At 47.6% G+C, this 17,359-nt stretch overlaps 1 protein-coding gene across 2 annotated transcripts in view; it reads right to left on the minus strand.

The window, feature by feature from the left end:
* Window positions 1–9,122, minus strand: part of B3GNT2 (UDP-GlcNAc:betaGal beta-1,3-N-acetylglucosaminyltransferase 2) — a 33,194-nt gene extending 24,072 nt beyond the window's left edge. Inside the window, exon 1 of one of the 2 annotated variants that reach the window (XM_060412078.1) lies at window positions 8,964–9,122. The gene's annotated coding sequence lies outside the window, so the exon portion shown is untranslated. Of the gene's footprint in view, window positions 1–7,497; window positions 7,741–8,963 lie in introns of those variants that run through there. The other variant, XM_004005851.5, reaches the window with a different exon arrangement.
* Between the last annotated feature and the right edge of the window lie 8,237 nt (window positions 9,123–17,359).

Genomic DNA, 17,359 nt, shown 5'->3' on the forward strand with positions numbered 1-17,359 from the left:
AAGACGGCAGACTAAAGTCTCAAACAACCATCTTGTCAGGTTTGGATGCCAGGTTCTTTTATGCATCCGAGATGGGGGGAGGGAGGGGAGGAAACAAAGTAGAAAGGCAAACATCTTCTAGAATGGCAAGCCTCCGACAGGGGGATGTGTTAATTTCTTTCTTTCCGCCATCTCCAGGTGGACAGGGTTCTGAACAAAGGCACTTTAGCTTAACAGTCAGGCAGAGGGGCAGGTTTCTCTGAGACAGGCCATCATGTATGATTACAATAACAAAAGCAACGGAAAGCAAGTCAAAGAAACAGTTTCAACTGACTTCCAGCTGCAACGCTAGAAGAGGAGGTGAACTGAACCAAGGGCCCAACAGGTGGCAGAGTGTTGGCTTTACTCTGAGGGGGACCTGGGGCCACCGGAGGCTTCCAAGTAAAAGTTATGTAATACAGTTTCAGTTTTTAAAGATGCCCCCAGCTTCTTCCTGAAAACAGACTGTTGTGGGGCAAACGGGAAGCAGGGAGCCCCATTAGGAGACCATGAAATGACCTGGGCCCACAGTCACAACTCCCTCACACCCACCTCTCTGGCTCAAGCTCATCTTCCTGATAAACACACGCCTTACCATGACATGTCCTCGTGTCCTCTCTGCAAGGACTTTCCATGGCTCCCCACAACGTCCCTGACCAGGCACCGCTTCTTCACACTGTCATCAAGGCTGCATGGTGTCCTATGACCTCTCCCTAAAGGACCCTGACCTCCAAACCCACGGGATCACCCACTACTTCCCTGAAAAACGGCCACAAGCCTGCGATCCCCACCGCCTCTGCCCTCGTTTCTCTGCCCCTAAGTTATTTACTCATCCATCAAGGCTAAGCCCCAACTCAACCTCCTTCGGAGCCTTTCTTGGCCGCCCCCAATTCTGCACTCTTCTCGCACCTCTCTCTGTCAGAGTGCTCCTTCAACAGTTTCTGGTTAGAGTTCCAACCAGATTGCTAACTCCTTGATGGCAAGCATTGTGCCTGGCCCATTGAGGAATATACAAGGAGCCAGACACCGTGCTAGGCATCCACTAAGTGCTCACTGCATGCTGGCTAAGTGAACGAAGTGACCCTTTTGTTATAGATTATCTTGAGATCGTGGGTGGTAGGTGGTGGGACTGTCCAAGGACAGGTTTTCCCCTTTGGCCACTGTACTCTGGAGACCAGGAGTCTCCATGATGGAGCCTCTGGGGACTGCATGGTCCAGACACAAGTAGGGCCAGAGTGAGGATGGATCTGAATCCAAGCCTTCAAAACTTCTGTCCTCTCAGCCAGGCACCTGCTTTATATTTGACTAAAGCATTGGCAACGGGCTATTCCTAGTCTCATTCTGCAAGTATACAGATGTAGGAAAAAAACACCTAGAAGGATCTCAACCAACTAACAGCAATTAACAGTATTAAGAGATGGAATTAACTTCATTCTCTTCACTTGATCTTGATTGCTTCCCTAAATAAACATAACAAAAAAAGTCTTTTAGAAAGAATGCCATAGTACCATCAAGATACACTTTAAAAATGGTTCCAAAAATACAAAATATATATATATATTTTTAAAAAGCACAAACACTGGCAACATGAGACCATTGAATATACAATATCACTCATAAAGGAAGACTATAAAACTTGAAACTGTTTTAAATGGGTTGTCTGAAGCATGCAATTAACAACTGGCCCCGTGCTTTCACTCTGAAATAATTATTTTACAAAACATAAGGCAGTAAAATATTGTTCTGGATACCCTGGGCACTTAATGATGTCTCTTATCTAAATCAAACTCTTCCACGGGTTTCACAGACATGTGTGAACCAGCTGTCATCACTGCATCTTAGCTCACAGCACACAGGTGACTAATCAGCTCTAAAAGAGACATTTCAACGACTGTTATTTTATGACTTACAGAGGAAATATCAAAAATGATAGGTGATCAACTATTAACAAATAATAGGTTCCATTTAAGCTGAATGCTACAACACCAATGTGTTGACTCAACAAAGATCTGACTTCTAATTTTCAATAGAAGACCTACACAGCTTTTATTTAGTGAAACAGTATATTAAAATACAGAAGATATAGTTGCTTTAGTTACCATCTTTTTAAAGAAATAAAAGGAGGACAAAGAAAACTATGTCAGGCACAGTGCTAGGTATTTTAAGTGCATCATCAAATTAATTTTCTTAGCAAATCTGAGGTAATCTCCCCTATTTCTCTAAAGAGGAAACTGAGGCTTAGAGTAATTATCACACAGTAATCACATCAGAGTAAGTGGCAAAAAATGAAACTCAAATCCAGGTCTGTCTCACAAGACTACACACTGTGTCAGTCTGGAAAAGCCACTTAAGTGGAGTTTAAGAACAGGCAAAACCAACATATGATGATATGTATCACATCTAAGATGATGTAAGTCAGAATAATGGTTCCCTCTAGGGGCTGGAGACTGACTAGAAAGTGGCACAGGGACCTTCTGGGGTACTGAAATAATTTTCTTGATTTAGCAGTGGACACATATGAGCTGCACACTTATTAGAGCACTTTACATACTTAAGGGTTTCCCAGGTGGCTCAGCAGTAAAGAATCCATCTGTCAATGCAGGAGACACGGGTTCAATCCCTGAGTGGGGAAGATCCCCTGGAGACAGAAATGGCAATCCATTCCAGTATTCTTGTCTGGGAAATCCCATGGACAGAGGAGCCTGGAGGGCTACAGTCCATGGGGTCCCAGAAAGTTGCACATGACTTAGCAACTAAACATCACCACTACCTCCAAGTTCATGCCCTTTAAACACTAAATATCACACAACCACTTGACAGAACTGACCACACTCTAGAATTGACTCCCTTGGACAGTCGGTTTTTCAAAACATTTTGGTAAATGAAGTACATCCTAATTCCACCAGAGTGGAGGCATTAGACAATAAATCTATTTTTAAATGTTACATAATGAAAAGTAGAAAGTATCAATTTCCTTACTACTGGGAATTTCCCCTCTGTAGCCACATCAGAATGAAAATAATTTTAAACCTTGCTCTAAAGGAATGTTCATAGATGCAGAGAAAGTAATTTGTAACAAAATCCTTAGAGTTATCTATGCTGCTACTGCTGCTGCTAAGTCGCTTCAGTCTTCAGTCGTGTCCGACTCTGTGCGACGCCATAGACGGCCTCCTACCATGGAAGTACCTAAATAAAACTACACAAAATATTTCAAGACATATGTTGTAACTTTATCAACAGTGCTGACCCCCAAGAGAAGTTTGGATTTTGTTACAAAAACTAAGACAAGGCAAGAAGACAAAGTTGGTGGGCAAAGAGCATAAAACTCACAGTAGGGGCATTAAGGCAGTGAGTGTAAAATCTCAATGCAAGTTGTAACAGAAAACTCAAACCACTTTTCCCAGCAGTAAAGTCATTGTGTCGCGTATGTCCGATTAATAAACTCTCCATCAAGTAACAAGTTCTTCCCACTAAAGCTTTGTTCAGACTAGCAAAGTCTCATCATCAGCTGGTGATGATGAAACTGTTACATCAATTTGCTCCAAGCCTTACCCCACACATCCATGTTCCTCTTTAGTCAAGAGGTAATTGCCTCTCCTGAGAGAGGAATTTATTCACCCACAATTTGGAGACAGTTTGGCAAGCGTCTAGTTACAGTTATCCCATCTCGGGGGAAGTGGGGAGGGACAGCTGACTCCGCACGTGTTGGGTGTATGTCTTTACTAGGTGCCATGGATTATGCAAGCCAGGAAACCCAACCTTCAAATTCAGATCCCAGCTTAATTCATGTTTTAAGAAGCTGTACACACCAAAAAGGCCAGGCAATTGACTGAAATGATTTTAATTCCTCCTGAGTATTTGTAAATAAGACCAAAAGGACTTTATGAGAATTTTTCAGCATTGGTAACTCATGCATCACTGTTGGGCACGCTGCAAGATTACATAACCCAATATTATCCCAGATGCAAGAACTGCAACATTTCTAAAAGTAACCATTTGCATGTATTAATTTTTCAAGTCTTTAAGAACCTGCCTAATAAAACTGTTAAAAAAGAAAAGAAAACCTAAGTAGAGCCAAATATGGCCAATTAAGCCTGAGTTCGATGCCTGAGTTGGGAGGATACCCTGGAAGAGGGCAAGGCAACCCACTCCAGTATTCTACCTGGAGAATTCCTGGGACAGAGGAGTCTGGTGGGCTGCAGTTCATGGGGTCGCAGAGAGTTGTAAACTGAGCGACTAGGCACAGCCAACAGGCCAGCTATATTGAATGAAAAGCACTGACCCAGTATGTTATGAACAGGGTGTACATTCGCAGCCCTGGTTCAGCATTCCTAAATTATGCAGTTCATGGGGTCCCAAAGAGTCGGACACGACTGAGCGACTGAACTGAAATTATGGTTGGGGGGAAAAACCAAACAAAAAACACAGCAGTCAGCAAACATTAAAACTTTGAAGTTTTGAAGGGGAACAGAATATGCCACCCTTAAATATGTCAGTTTGACACAATGATTATTTTGAATTAAAGTTACTTGAGAGACCAGCCAGTGTAAGGACATACTGACTCCCTCTGTTCCCCTGAAAGCAGATCAGTCTTCCATAAGAAGGTCCCCTCCCTGCACTAGGAGGGTAGAAGGCATCTTTGTCACCAGAGATAGGGAATTTAGGGCTGAGAAGGTTGTACAAACAAACCTTGTTACTCCTTTGCTGATTAGTTACCCTAAACCCAAACCCCTTTATTTTGTCAATTCTTCACAAATTTGTTTCCTTATTGAAAAGGTATGAAAGCTGCCTGCTGTGGTCACTTCTTTGGGTCCCATGTTTTTAATCCCCATACATAGAAATGTTTTTCTCCAATTAATCTGTGCGAGATCAATTTAATTATTAGATCAGCCAAAGAACTTAGAAGGGAAAAAAAAATTTTCCTCTCCCACAGTTTCCAAGTTTGTGAAACAAAGGATTCACCTTTTCACTTAACCCTGTATCAGCTGAAAAAGTGCCACACACTTCTACCCAGAACATCTTAGTTTTATACCAACAATGCATCAGGTAAGATAAAGCAAAATGATTATTAACTTTTTTGGATTCTCATTCATTTCCTAGTGTAACCTTAAAAAAAAAAATAGCCACACATCTGAGTAAACTGTACAATGAAAAATCAACCATGAATTATCAGTTTCACTTTCTTATTTTTAGCAAACCTTTAGCATCTCAAAGAAATCTAAACTGTGGGCTTTAAAAAGCAAAAACAAAGAAATCTTCAAAATTACAAGCCACCTATGTACACTCAACTCTCCCATCAGAAACCCAGAAAAAAATTTATAACTTTTACAAGCGTATTATGCTTATTTTCCTCAAAAGATTACCTCATTCCCTGGATTTCAAAAACTATTTGCCATCTGCCAAATTTGGCTGATTTCAGTCTCCAACAAATCTAAATGGTTACTGTTTTTGTTAAGGGGAAGTTGGCGCCTGGAGAAACTTCTGTACTGATTATACAATGACCACCACTTACTAAGCATTTCTTAACCCCCCATGATGGGTTTCCCAAGTGGCTCAGTGATAAAAGAATCCGCCTGCCAATGCAGAAGCCACAGGAGACATAGGTTGGATCCTTGGGTTGGAAGGATCACTTGAAGGAGGAAATGGCAACCCAATCCAGTATTTTTGCTGGGATACTCCCATGGACAGAGGAGCCTGGTGGGCTACATGCAGTCCATGGCTTCCATTGACTCTCACAAAGAATCAGACAAAACTGAGCAACTGAGAACACACAACACACCCCCATGATGTAGAGCGAGGAGTCTGGCAAACATCATCCTGTTGTTGTTTAGTTGCTAAATTGTGTGGGCCTCTTCCCTGGTCTTAAAATCTAATCTGGTTTAAGAGCCCTGGGACTCTGTGTGACACTCTCCCAAATTCCACCAAGCTTATTAATAACTTCTATTCAAAAGAAGGTGGCTTCCCTGGTGGCTCAGACGGTGAAGAATCTGCCTGCAATTCAAAGGAAACAGAAGAGGGAACTAGGACTGAGGGAAGAAGTGACGGCCCTACCCTCCCTCCTGGTCAGCCGTCAGATCCACAGGGGAGAAACCATGAGACCTCAGGGCTGAGCTGGGCTGGGTCTCCGCCTTCCTAGTTCCAGTCCAGGACCTATCGGCCACCTCTTTAACTATCCCCTTACCTCCTGGGGCTACATTACACTGGAAGGATTTGTTATAACAAGTAGAAGCCCATATTCAACAACTGCCTTTGCAATCTGAAAATCTACAGCAAGGCTACAACAAGAGAGCGGCAGGAGACTGGTAGAATTGTTCCAAACTACCGTTCTGCGAAGTTAGGGAGATTCAGGAGGCCATAGCTGGAGAGCAGGGGAGAAAAGACAAACCACCCCTCTGTTTTAAGGAAAGGAGCCTCCTCTTCAGTCCAGGTTTAAAATATATACATTATTTTCAGAGATGTGCTTTCATGTCGTGACACTCGTGCTGAGTATCTCGGCCGCTCCTCCTCACTTGATGGGGAGAAAGTGGGTTCTGGGGCTCCCCAGCCCTGAGTGGAAAATCCCGTGGCCTGGAAATTAAGGTGACTCGGTTTTACAGGCTCCGGAAGGGTCCGCCTGCCGTCGTGGGGCAGCCTCCAGGACCTGCAGTCGCGGCCTTCAGAGTCCGCACCCCTCCACGCCCACACCCCCACGCAAGGTGGTTCGCAGAGGCCGGCTAGACCCGCTCCCGCAGCACCCACCCTTCCCCCCCACCCCAGCCCCCCCATCCCAGGCTTCGGTCAAGTAGCCTGGTTAATCATTCGCCGGCGGCGTGGAATATTTCTGTAGAGGTCAACGCGAAAGGTTTCTCCTAAGTTTCACAGAAACCAGCCTTTAGGGACCAGAGGTTGACCGTGGCGGGTGGATGGGGGTGGGGAACGACTGCTCGCGGCTCTCGGAACACCTGATCTTCCCATGCGGCACGGGAGGCAGCGCAGTACGAGGGTGGGGTGCGGGGGTGCAGCGTGAGATCAAGCAGGGACCCCTCCCCAAAACACCTGTGCAACCCAGATGAGGACGCCAGGGCCTCTGACGCCCCCCTTTCCCAACGCCTGCATCACCCCGGCGAGGGCTCCCCCGGAAGTTGGGGTGCAGCGGGGAGGAGCGGGGGATGTTCCCGAGTCCTAGGAGGGGAGGTGTGGAATGGGGCAAGAGGCTCGAAAGACACGCTGCCGCGGGTTTCGTTAACCTCTTCCTCTAGTACCAGGAAGGTAGCAGGAGAGGGGGGGACGAGGGGGAGGACCGGGACGCCAAGATGCGGCAGGAAGACAGCTAGAGTCTGATTCCTCCGCTGGGGCGCCAGTGCGAAGCCGGCACCCTCGAGGAAGCAGATGGTGGAGGGAGAGAGGAGGGTCCCGTGGCGGGGAAGCCGGGGACCACAGAGAGAGGAGGGCGCGCGGCCGGCCTGCGGAGGTGAAGCGTGCACACCCGCCCGGCCCTACCTTGTCCGGGAGCAGCTCCTGCTCGGCGGGGCGGGGGCGGGAGATCGCGGCTGCATCCACGTCCCGGCCGCTCCGAGCGGCTCAGCCCGGCGACCACCGCCGCTCTCGCTCCATGCGTGGCGCCCGCTATGGGGCAGCCCGGCGGCGGGGTGGCTCCGCCTCTGCTCGGCTCGGCCCCAGCCTCGGCTCAGCTCCGGCACTTGTTGCCGCCTCTGCCGCCGTCTGGCTCCCGGCTCCGGCCCCGGCTCCCGGCTCCGTCGCCGCCGCAGCGGAGCTCTCCTGGCCCCACCCCCACCCGACGCACCAATCAGGCCCGGCACCGCCCCTCACGTCGCCGCCCCGCCCGGCCCGAGGCCCGGCGCCCGGAGTTTGGGTACGGCTCAGCTCCAGCCTGTCTAGCTGTGCGCGCCCACGATCAGCCGGAGCTCCGAGTTCCTCCTGATTTCCGGGGAGCCTCGGCGCCCTCACCTGGAAAGCAGTCTTAAGCTGGGGGGAAGGAGACTCCGCCTCCGCCCCCGCCAAGAACTAGACCCTCGGTGGGGAAAGGGCAGCTCTCAGTTCAAAAGAACTATTTTCCTACTCCAGTCTAACCCAAATGCCTCGTGTTGTCGCCCCTGTTGTAATACATCCGGTGTTGGGAAACTAAGCGCCTGAGCGAGGACTCTAGTGGCGTCTTCTGGCCGGAGTCAGTTCGTGACAGGTCCTAGACCGAACCCCGGCGGCCCAAACGCCTGGGCTGAACTTGGGGTTCCACTATGGAAGATGGGGGTAGGGAGAAACAAGGCCAAAAGGAGACTTGACAATTGCTCTCTGCCCATCCAGTACCTGCCACTAACTCTTAGGCGCCCGAATGACGCCTACTTGGCACCGGCACCGGATCTTCGGTTTTATGAAAGCCGCCCAGGACGTGGGGAGAGGAGTTTTGGTGTTTCCTCCAGGTCCCATGGGAGACTTGGGAAGCCAGAGACACAAGATGTCCAGACGCTGTGCCTCGAACCCGCGCCGCGGCCCCAGGGGGCAGGCCGGACACCTAGGTGCAGCCTTAATGGCTGAACTGTGACACACATCCCTCCGGCAAGATGGGGACTTGGCGCTAACCGCAAGCACCCGCCGGAATTCCGGGGACCACTGACCCACCCTCCTATCCCAGCGCCCCCGCCGGCTTGTCAGCGCACTGTATTCTTAAGTGAGTCTAAGTTGCTATTGACACAAGTTTGAGGGCCCCAGATAAACCCGGCGCGACCGGATGGAGAGGTTGCGCTGGTTTGAAAGGGCCAGCACAGGCAACTGGTCCCCTTGCACACCGCCGGGAGGTAAGCCTGGCCAGAGGCGCACCTGAAAGCGCCCTCCTCCCCCCAAGTATTTATCTCTCCAGAAAGAAAGCAATCCCCCTTAGATAATCAGACTAAGAACACCACACCCGCAATTATGTGCATTTTCCAGGAGGCCTTCGGAAGCTAAATTACCTGAAAGTGAAGGAACTGCGGGAGTAGTCATTTCAGGCACCTTTGAGCTCGGCCAGCTCAACGGTGGGCCCTTACTCTTAATCCAAACTCAGAGCAAAAGGGCAGCTGGTTGCTGCTGGATGCACTGAGGCTCACCTCATGGGTGCGGTCCTCCACAAACAGGAATTCTGAGTTAGATCTGGGAAAGCTTTGATTTGCAGCCTTCGGTCCTTTTTGCTTTTACGTTGATCACATGATTCTTCTAAGACTGGGACATAAAGTCCAAACAATCAGACTTTTGATAATTCATAGAAAAACATCTGGAAGCATGCAGACGAGCTGTCAATATACCCCAGATGTGGGGTTGAGGTGTCAGAAGGAAGGGAGATGAGTTCTATAACCTTACTGACTCTGAATTTTTTTTTCCAGTTATATTAACTTTCATGGGGTTTCCCTGGTGGTAAAGAATCTGCCTTCAATGTGTAAGACCCAGGTTCAATCCCTGGGTTGGGAAGATCCCCTGGAGAAGGAAATGGCAACCCACTCCAGTTTTCTTACATGGAGAATCTCATGGACAGAGGAGCCTGGTGGACTACAGTCCACGGGGTTGAAATGAGTCACGCATGACTAAGGGACTAACACACATATTAACTTTCATAATTTAGAAAACTAATAAAACATTTTTAAAGAATTCAAGATATTAGAAAAAATTTAAGAGCTCTACAGAATATATAAATTAATAAACAAACGAGCCTGTGTCTTTCTCTCTGTGTCAAAATACTAAATTCCAAGTCCATGTTCCTGGGAAAGAAATATGTTAAGGCTGTCTATTGTCACCCTGTTTATCTAACTTCTGTGCAGAGTACATCATGAGAAATGCTGGGCTAGATAACTCACAAGCTGGAATCAAGATAGCCCGGAGAAATATCAACTACCTCAGAGATGCAGATACCGCTTTAATAGCAGAAACTGAATTGGAACTAAAGCGCCTCTTGATGAAAGTGAAAGAGGAGAGGCGAAAAGCTGGTTTAAAACTTAACATTCAAAAAACTAAGCTCATGGCATCTGGTCCCATCACTTCATGGCAAATAGATGGGGGGAAAGTGGAAACTGTGACAAGTTTTATTTTCTTGGGCTCCAAAATCACTATGGATGATGACTGCAGCCATGAAATTAAAAGACAATTGCTCCTTGGAAGAAAAGCTATGACAAACCTAGAGAGCATATTAAAAAGCAGAGACTTCTCTTTGCAGACAAAGGGCTATAGTCAAAGCTCAAAAGCTATGGTTTTTCCAGCAGTCATGTATGGATGTGAGAGGTGGACCATAAAGAAGGCTGAGCACCGAAGAATTGATGCTTTTTGTGGTGCTGGAGAAGACTCCTGAGAGTCCCTTGGACAGCAAGGAGAGCAAACCAGTCAATCCTAAAGGAGAGCAGCCCTGAGTATTCATTGGAAGGACTGATGCTGAAGCTGAATCTCCAATACTTTGGCCATCTGATGTGAAGAGCTGACTCATTGGAAGAGACCCTGATGCTGGGAAAGATTGAGGGCAGAAGGAGAAGAGGGCAGCAGAGAATGAAATGGTTGGATGGTATCACTGACTCAATGCACATGAGTTTGAGCAAACTCCAGGAGATAGTGAAGGATAGGGAAGCCTGGTGTCCTGCAGTTCATGTAGTCACAAAGAGTCAGACACATCTTAGCGACTGAACAACAACCGTGTTTATTGGTTTAGATAAAAATATCTCTATGCTGCTTTTCTGATCTTTAAAGGCTGTGATGGGATAAGACTGACGTTTGAACATTTTTTTCTGCCATCAGATCATTATATTGTTTCTACACATATGCCTTCCCTTTAAATGCACCCTTAGTAGTCACAAACGTATTTCCAGGGACTGTCAGCCAAGGGGTTTTAGTAAAGGAGCTACTACAATGTCAGCTGGCAACCAACAGGAAATTAAGCAGTATCCTCTGCAGCTGCCAAAAGCTGCCCAGGCCCTGAAATTTAAAAAATAAGCACATTCTCTCCATAGTGCCATTAATTAACGCAGCTGGGAATGTATCTGTAACTATTATACTGTGTCTTGGGGGAAATTACTCAATGCTGAATTCTACTCTTCCGCTAAATTACTCAATGCTAAATGCCCATTTGGCTGCAGTCTCTGCCCTAGGGTTGGGGCTTGGGTCCATCATGAGTAGGTAAATATGTATTATTCATTTATTTAACAAATATGAGCTGACCATCTACCAGGTGCATGACACAGGGCTAGTCACTGTGTGACTAGCAGAACACAGACACAGTCTTCCCTTTTGGAGCTCACAGTCTAGCAGGAGAGAGAGGAACTTAACAATTAAGTGCACTACCAATTGTATGATTACAATGGTAATATTGGTCAAAGAGAGTGCAAGGTGGAGGGACCATTTGTCTGGGGAACCCAAAAGGAGGTAATATTTGAGTTGAGCTCTGAAGGGTGAGCTGGATTTACTCAGGCAAAGAGGAGAGGAGAGTGGAGAAGAGTTCCTGGCAGGTTCAGGCTACAAAAGGGGGTGTGGTTGAGGAGGAGGCTCGAGGCGTAAGCAGAGACTAGTAGACAGATCATCCAGGGCCTTCTATACCATTTTCAGTGGGATCACTCTGACTTAGATGTGAAGAAGGAGCAGGGAAGAGGGAGAAGTTCTGTGGAGGAACAGTTCAGGGGCTGCTGCTATAAAGCAAAGGGCTGTTTGTGCCAGAGAACAAAGAAAAAGAAGTAGATAACAGACAAGACCACAAGACGTGGCAACTGCTCAGCTAGGGAAGAAGCAAGAAGTTCCAGGTCTCTGCTTCTTCAGCCAGATGGGTGGTGGTGCCATGTTCTGAGTTGGGGGACCTTTGGGAAAGGAGGATTGAGAAAACCTTCCAAAGGTTCACATTTGGTCAAGCTGGGTTTGAGGTTCCTATAAGATGTCCAAGTGGAGATGTTGAGTAGGTGCTTGGCTGTAGGGTCCGGTTCTCCGTGGAGAGGCTGGGAATGAAATGGCTGTTATAGAGGTGGCAGTGAAGTCCCAAGAGTGAGATGGCATCCTGGAAATGTGTAGAGCCTACCAGAAGAGGACCTACAACAGAGCCTGAGAAACCCTTATCTAAAGGCTCGTGCGCATGCTCAGTCGTTAAGTCATGTCCAACTCTTTGCAACTCCGTAGACTGTAGCCTGCCAGACTCCTCTGTCCGTGGGATTTTCCAGGCAAGAATACTGGAGTGGGTTGCCATTTCCTTCTCCAAGGGATCTTCCCAACCCAGGGATCACAACCACATCTCCTGCATTAGTAGGTGGATTCTTTACCACTGAGCCACCAGGGCTTCCCTGTCTAAAGGCTGGCCAGAGGCAAACTATCTGGCAGAGGTGGAGGAGCACCCGGAGAGGCAGGGGAAAAAAAAAATAGGAGTTTGCAGAAGTGGGGCCATGGAGCCCAAGGAAAGAACGTGTCATAAAGAGGCAGTAGCCAGCAACACTCAAAATGGCTGAGAGACCCAAGGGAAGTGAAACCTGAATACATCCACTGGATTGAGTGTCCTTGGTGTCACTGGGACTTTTACAAGCAATGACTGGTAGGGTGAAGGGATGAGAGATAAACTGGAGTGGATTGAGAAGTGAGTGAGAGGTGAAGAAATGGAGAAAGGGGCTAACTACAGGCAAATCTTTAAAGGTTTAACTGTGAAGGTTCAGAGATAGAAATAGCTGGGAAAGAATGTTATGCCAGCAATGGGTTTATTTTAGTTTATTTTAGGGTAGAATAAATTGAATGTGTTTAAATGCTGATGGGAAAGACCTTATAGAGAAGAAGATGAAGGTACAGCAGAGAAAGGACAATGAATGAAGGTGGTCCCTGTGACCATGGGCCAGGGTGAAACAGTCTGAGTGGAAAGGCTGACCTCATGCAGGAGGCTGCCTCCTCTGTTATAACAGGAGCAGGGAGGCTGGAGATCAACTGGACCAGCAGGTTCGGTATATGACGATGCATCTTTCCACCACATACCTTTCTCTCAGTTTGGGAGGAGGTTGGGAGCAGAGCAAGGAGGGATCTGAAGAGAGTAGAAAACATTTGACACTGTGCAGAAGGTGGGAGGGCTGAAGTGACCAGAGATACCGCTGGATGGCAAGGGAGCATGGCAACCCTCCTAAGATTGGTGGTTTGAACTTGTAAGGCACCGTTTGGCCCTCCTCTGTGATTTCCTCCAGCAGAGCTCAGCTGTCTGCTCTGGTGCAGGCTCACGTAAAGGAACTGCTAGCGCAGAGGAGCAAATTCTTTTTGCCAAGGAATTGAGAACCTTGGCAACAGTAGGGCTGACCTGATGTGTGACCAGAGAGAAAGGACAGAAGTGAATGCGCTGGAAGGACCAAAGCAGCCAAGGCTCAGGCATGCTAGAACAAGAGGGGATGGAATCAGAGCTTTGGATGCTTAGGTTTGTGGTTCAGAAGGTAGAGAAGTTTAGGATGATGACAAAGCCAGGATGTGATGGGGAAGAGTAGAGGAGAAAGTCACTGGAGAATATAAGGTCAAGAGATTGAGAGGCAGGGTATTGGGTGCGTCCTCTGGGCGGATAGTGAAGCCATCCAGGAAGCTGTGGGCAAGAACTGGGGTCAGGGTCATGGTGTGAAAGACCACGGAGCCAGGAGCTGAAGTCTTAAGAGAGTGAGGAAGAAGGAGTGACCAGTTCAGAAGATGGGAAACTTTCCCAGAAAGGGGAGGGCACTGTGGGTTGATGGCAGCATGGAGGAGCTGGGGGTAGGGTGGGGTGGCATGGCGGTGGGAAAGTGGTAGGGGGGAAGGTGCGGGCATGAAAGCAGACAATGGGTCCAGTTGGGGTTGCCCTAGTTGTCTCTATGAAGCCTCACAGGAGCCCTGAAAGCCAGGGCCATCCCCTCCTTTCTTTCTCCTCCCCGAGATTCCCACCAGGGAGAACGGCCTGTGGAGGCCTCCCTTCTTCCTCCCCCTCTTCTCCACTGGGGGCTTTTTTGTCCAGCAAAAGAACCCCTATGAGGCACTGGCTGTAAATCAGGAATCCCAGGCTTGCCTCACCTCTGCTGCATATGTTCTCTCTTCAGGGCAATTGTAAGGAATAGAGGAGACAACTTAACTAAATAACTTTCTAAACAGCAAAGCGCTATAGGAATGTGAGTGATTTCACTCCTTCAGAAGCCCCTTATATGCACCCACACCTCTCCCAGGAGCTCTTTCCCAAAGATTGTGAGTCCCTACCCCAGAGGAAGCTGTAATCTTGCCCCGGAGACAGGACAAACACACCCAAAACAATTAGAGAGGAATGCACAGCTGTGTCTGATTAAGTGCTAAACTGTAGGGTGCAGACAAGAAGAGCTCAGACAAGGGAACAATTAACCAGAGCTGGGGAAAGTCTGGGAGCCTTCCTGGAGAAGGTGGGGTGGAAGGGGCTCAGACTGTTCATTTATCCTGAGGAGAATAGTTGCAAATATGTCCATTCCTTTGCGGCTGCAAAGTTGTCAGTCTGACATGGGTCTACAGAAAGTTTCCAGGTCGACAGTTCTCTCTTGGCGCCCCTGCTTCTGTTATCACCCCTGTCGTTCATAAATCCCAGGCTCCCTCGAGCTGGCTGGGTAGCCTGGGGACTACACAGTGTATCCCATGCTTTGCCCTGGGCCTCTCGTGTTTGGGTCTCTCATGTCACCCATTTCCTGGTGGAGAAACAGTGGTTGATCTTCAACAAGTTTCCTGTGCCCTTTGGTGCCAGCACACACAAGGTATTTTTGCCTAGCCAGACTGTGGGCTTTTAACCATAGAGTCCTGGGTGCCCCTCCTTCTGCCATCTGCCTAGGACACCTGCATGTCCATAAAAAATGCCTTGAGCCCATTCTCACACCTGCCTCCTTTACTCTTTTCTGCCCTTACCTATCATGCCCCAGAAGCATTCAGCCACCTGCTGTTCAGATAGAGGCCCCATGAAACTGCCCAAGAAGCCAAAACCTGCAGCCCCAGGGCTGGCTTCCACCCACTTGGTTATATGGAAGCCAACTCCTGCAGCTCTGTGGACACTGTTCATAATGAGGGCCTTCTTGCTTGGTGGCTAGCCCCCATGCCCTGGTTGGTGCCTCTGTCCTGGGCCTCCCTCCTCCCTTCACTGCAGGCCTGGGAAAGATCCCTTCATGCCACAGAGCCAAGCACACATGTGTAGCATCAGAAGCAGAAATCCCCAGATCTCATATATCCTCTGGACAAAGGTTTCTCCAGAAAGACAGCAGTGAGTTGCTAGCCTGTTAATCAGTTCCAGCTGGGGCCATGAAAACAATAGCCACCTCCTGTCAATAGCTAAATATATGAATTCCTGATGGCAAGTGTGAAGTTCTTAGAATTCTAGTCCAAACTGCCTGGAACTTAGACTGAGAACATGAAGGTCCCAGAAGTAGTTTTCTAGAGGCCAAACACATGATACTAGAGATAATATCTTGAATGTTGACAACTAAGTCACATGTTAAAAATCACCTGACTCCTAAAGCAGACCCTCTCTCCCAAGGTTACTTTGACTTTGCAACAGCAGAAAAACATAAAGCCTCTTTATCAGATGCAGATGCTAGAAACCAATGTCATGATTCCCAGGGGGTTTGTTCCATAGCCCACAAGAGCCCTGATGCTGGAAGAACTCCGAATTCCGAGGTGAGTAAGTCTAGTTTGTTCATGACATTGTGGTGAGGTACACGGTCAGCAGTTTGAAAGGGCATGAACAATCATCTCTGTTAGGGTCACCATGTTGCTTTAGGGAATAGAACTCTTGTTACAGAGAAATGCAAAATCATATTCTCAATTATTATCAAACTCCAAAATTACACTCAAGAGGAGAGGCCCATAATTGCAGCATCAAGCAAGAGACAGTGCCATTAATACGATTATCAGGGCATAAGCTTATTAGAGGACTTAATGCCTCTTTGCTGGCATCATCCTTTCTAAAGCTTCCCCGGGTCTGGAAACCATCTCAATTGGAAACACAGCTGTTACACAACAGTGATTTCCAAGGGACATAACAAAGATATGCTGGCCTTTACCAAAGGTCAGAGCTGCCTGGCTAAGAAGAGCTGAGAACACTTTCAAAAAGGAAGACTCACCTGCACATTCCAGTGGGCATTACTGAGAAAGGAAGTACATCCAGCCCTGAGTCCTCCCCAGCCCTGCAGCAAACCAGCCATGGGCAAAACTGTCCCTGGTGACATGCATGTGCCACCTCAAATGGACACAGAAACTTACATTTTGGCTGCTGCTGGTGAAGAATTACGATACGGAGTCCTGCAAACCCAGGTTCAAGACCTAATTCAGATTTAGCCCTGTGCATCCTCGTGAGTATAGTAAGACCTGTCTCAAAGAGTTCCCAGGAAGGGAAGTTAAGATCACTTATGACCAAGTGCCTTTAAGCACATGGTACTTAATAAATGTTCATTTTTCCCGTGCCCTTGGCAGTGGTACTAAGGTCACGACTCACCAGGTCAAAATTCAGGTAGTATCTTGGCATAGAATCTTGGGAATTATCAACCTTTGTCCTGGGAGCCCACAGAAGGAATTGCTGTCTGTCCTCACTTCAAAGAATTCGACATCAGCTGTCATTATCTCCGTGTAGCATGGAAAGATTATTTGACTGTCCCTGGAAGAAACCACCTGCTTGGTCTTCAGGAACCAGCGACTTACGAAACTCACTTGGCAAACTGTCTCACAATAAAACCACCACCAGCACGGGTAGGATCTCCTCCTTAAACATGACAGAGAAATCCAAGAGCAGTGGACGCCATGTAAAAAGTGAAAGCATTAGTCACTCATTCGTGTCCAATTCTTTGCAACCCCATGGACTGTAGCCCACAAGGCTCCTCTGTCCATGGGATTCTCCAGGCAAGAATACTGGAGTGGGTTGCCATTCCCTTCTCCAGGGGATCTTCCAGAACCTGGGTGTCCCACATTGCAGGCAGATTCTTTACCATCTGAGCCATGAGGGAAGCCCCAGTGGACCCCATGGATAGTCTCTAAAAGTGAAGCAGGATACATGCAACAATGTGGGTGAATCTCAAAACCACATCTTTCATGTTGAATGAAAGAAGTCATACACCAAAGAATATACATGAAGTACAAGAAGACGCGAAGACTAACCTATAGGGACAGAAATCAAAATGCTTATTGCCTTGGGGACAAGGAGACAAATAACTGGAAAGAGACTTGAGGGGACTTTCTGAGATGAGAAGAATATTTCATCTGTTGATTGGAATGATGATTACATACCATTGTCAAAACTCATCACACTGTATACTTTGCATTTGTGCGCTTCATTGGTTATAGATTAAACCTCAACCAGCAAAAAAAAAAAAAAAGGGGGAAGCAGATTTTAAGCAGAGGCTTTCTTGGTGGCTCAGTTGGTAAAGAACCT

The sequence above is a fragment of the Ovis aries genome, chromosome 3 (genome assembly GCF_016772045.2).
Source record: "Ovis aries strain OAR_USU_Benz2616 breed Rambouillet chromosome 3, ARS-UI_Ramb_v3.0, whole genome shotgun sequence".
NCBI lineage: Eukaryota > Metazoa > Chordata > Mammalia > Artiodactyla > Bovidae > Ovis > Ovis aries.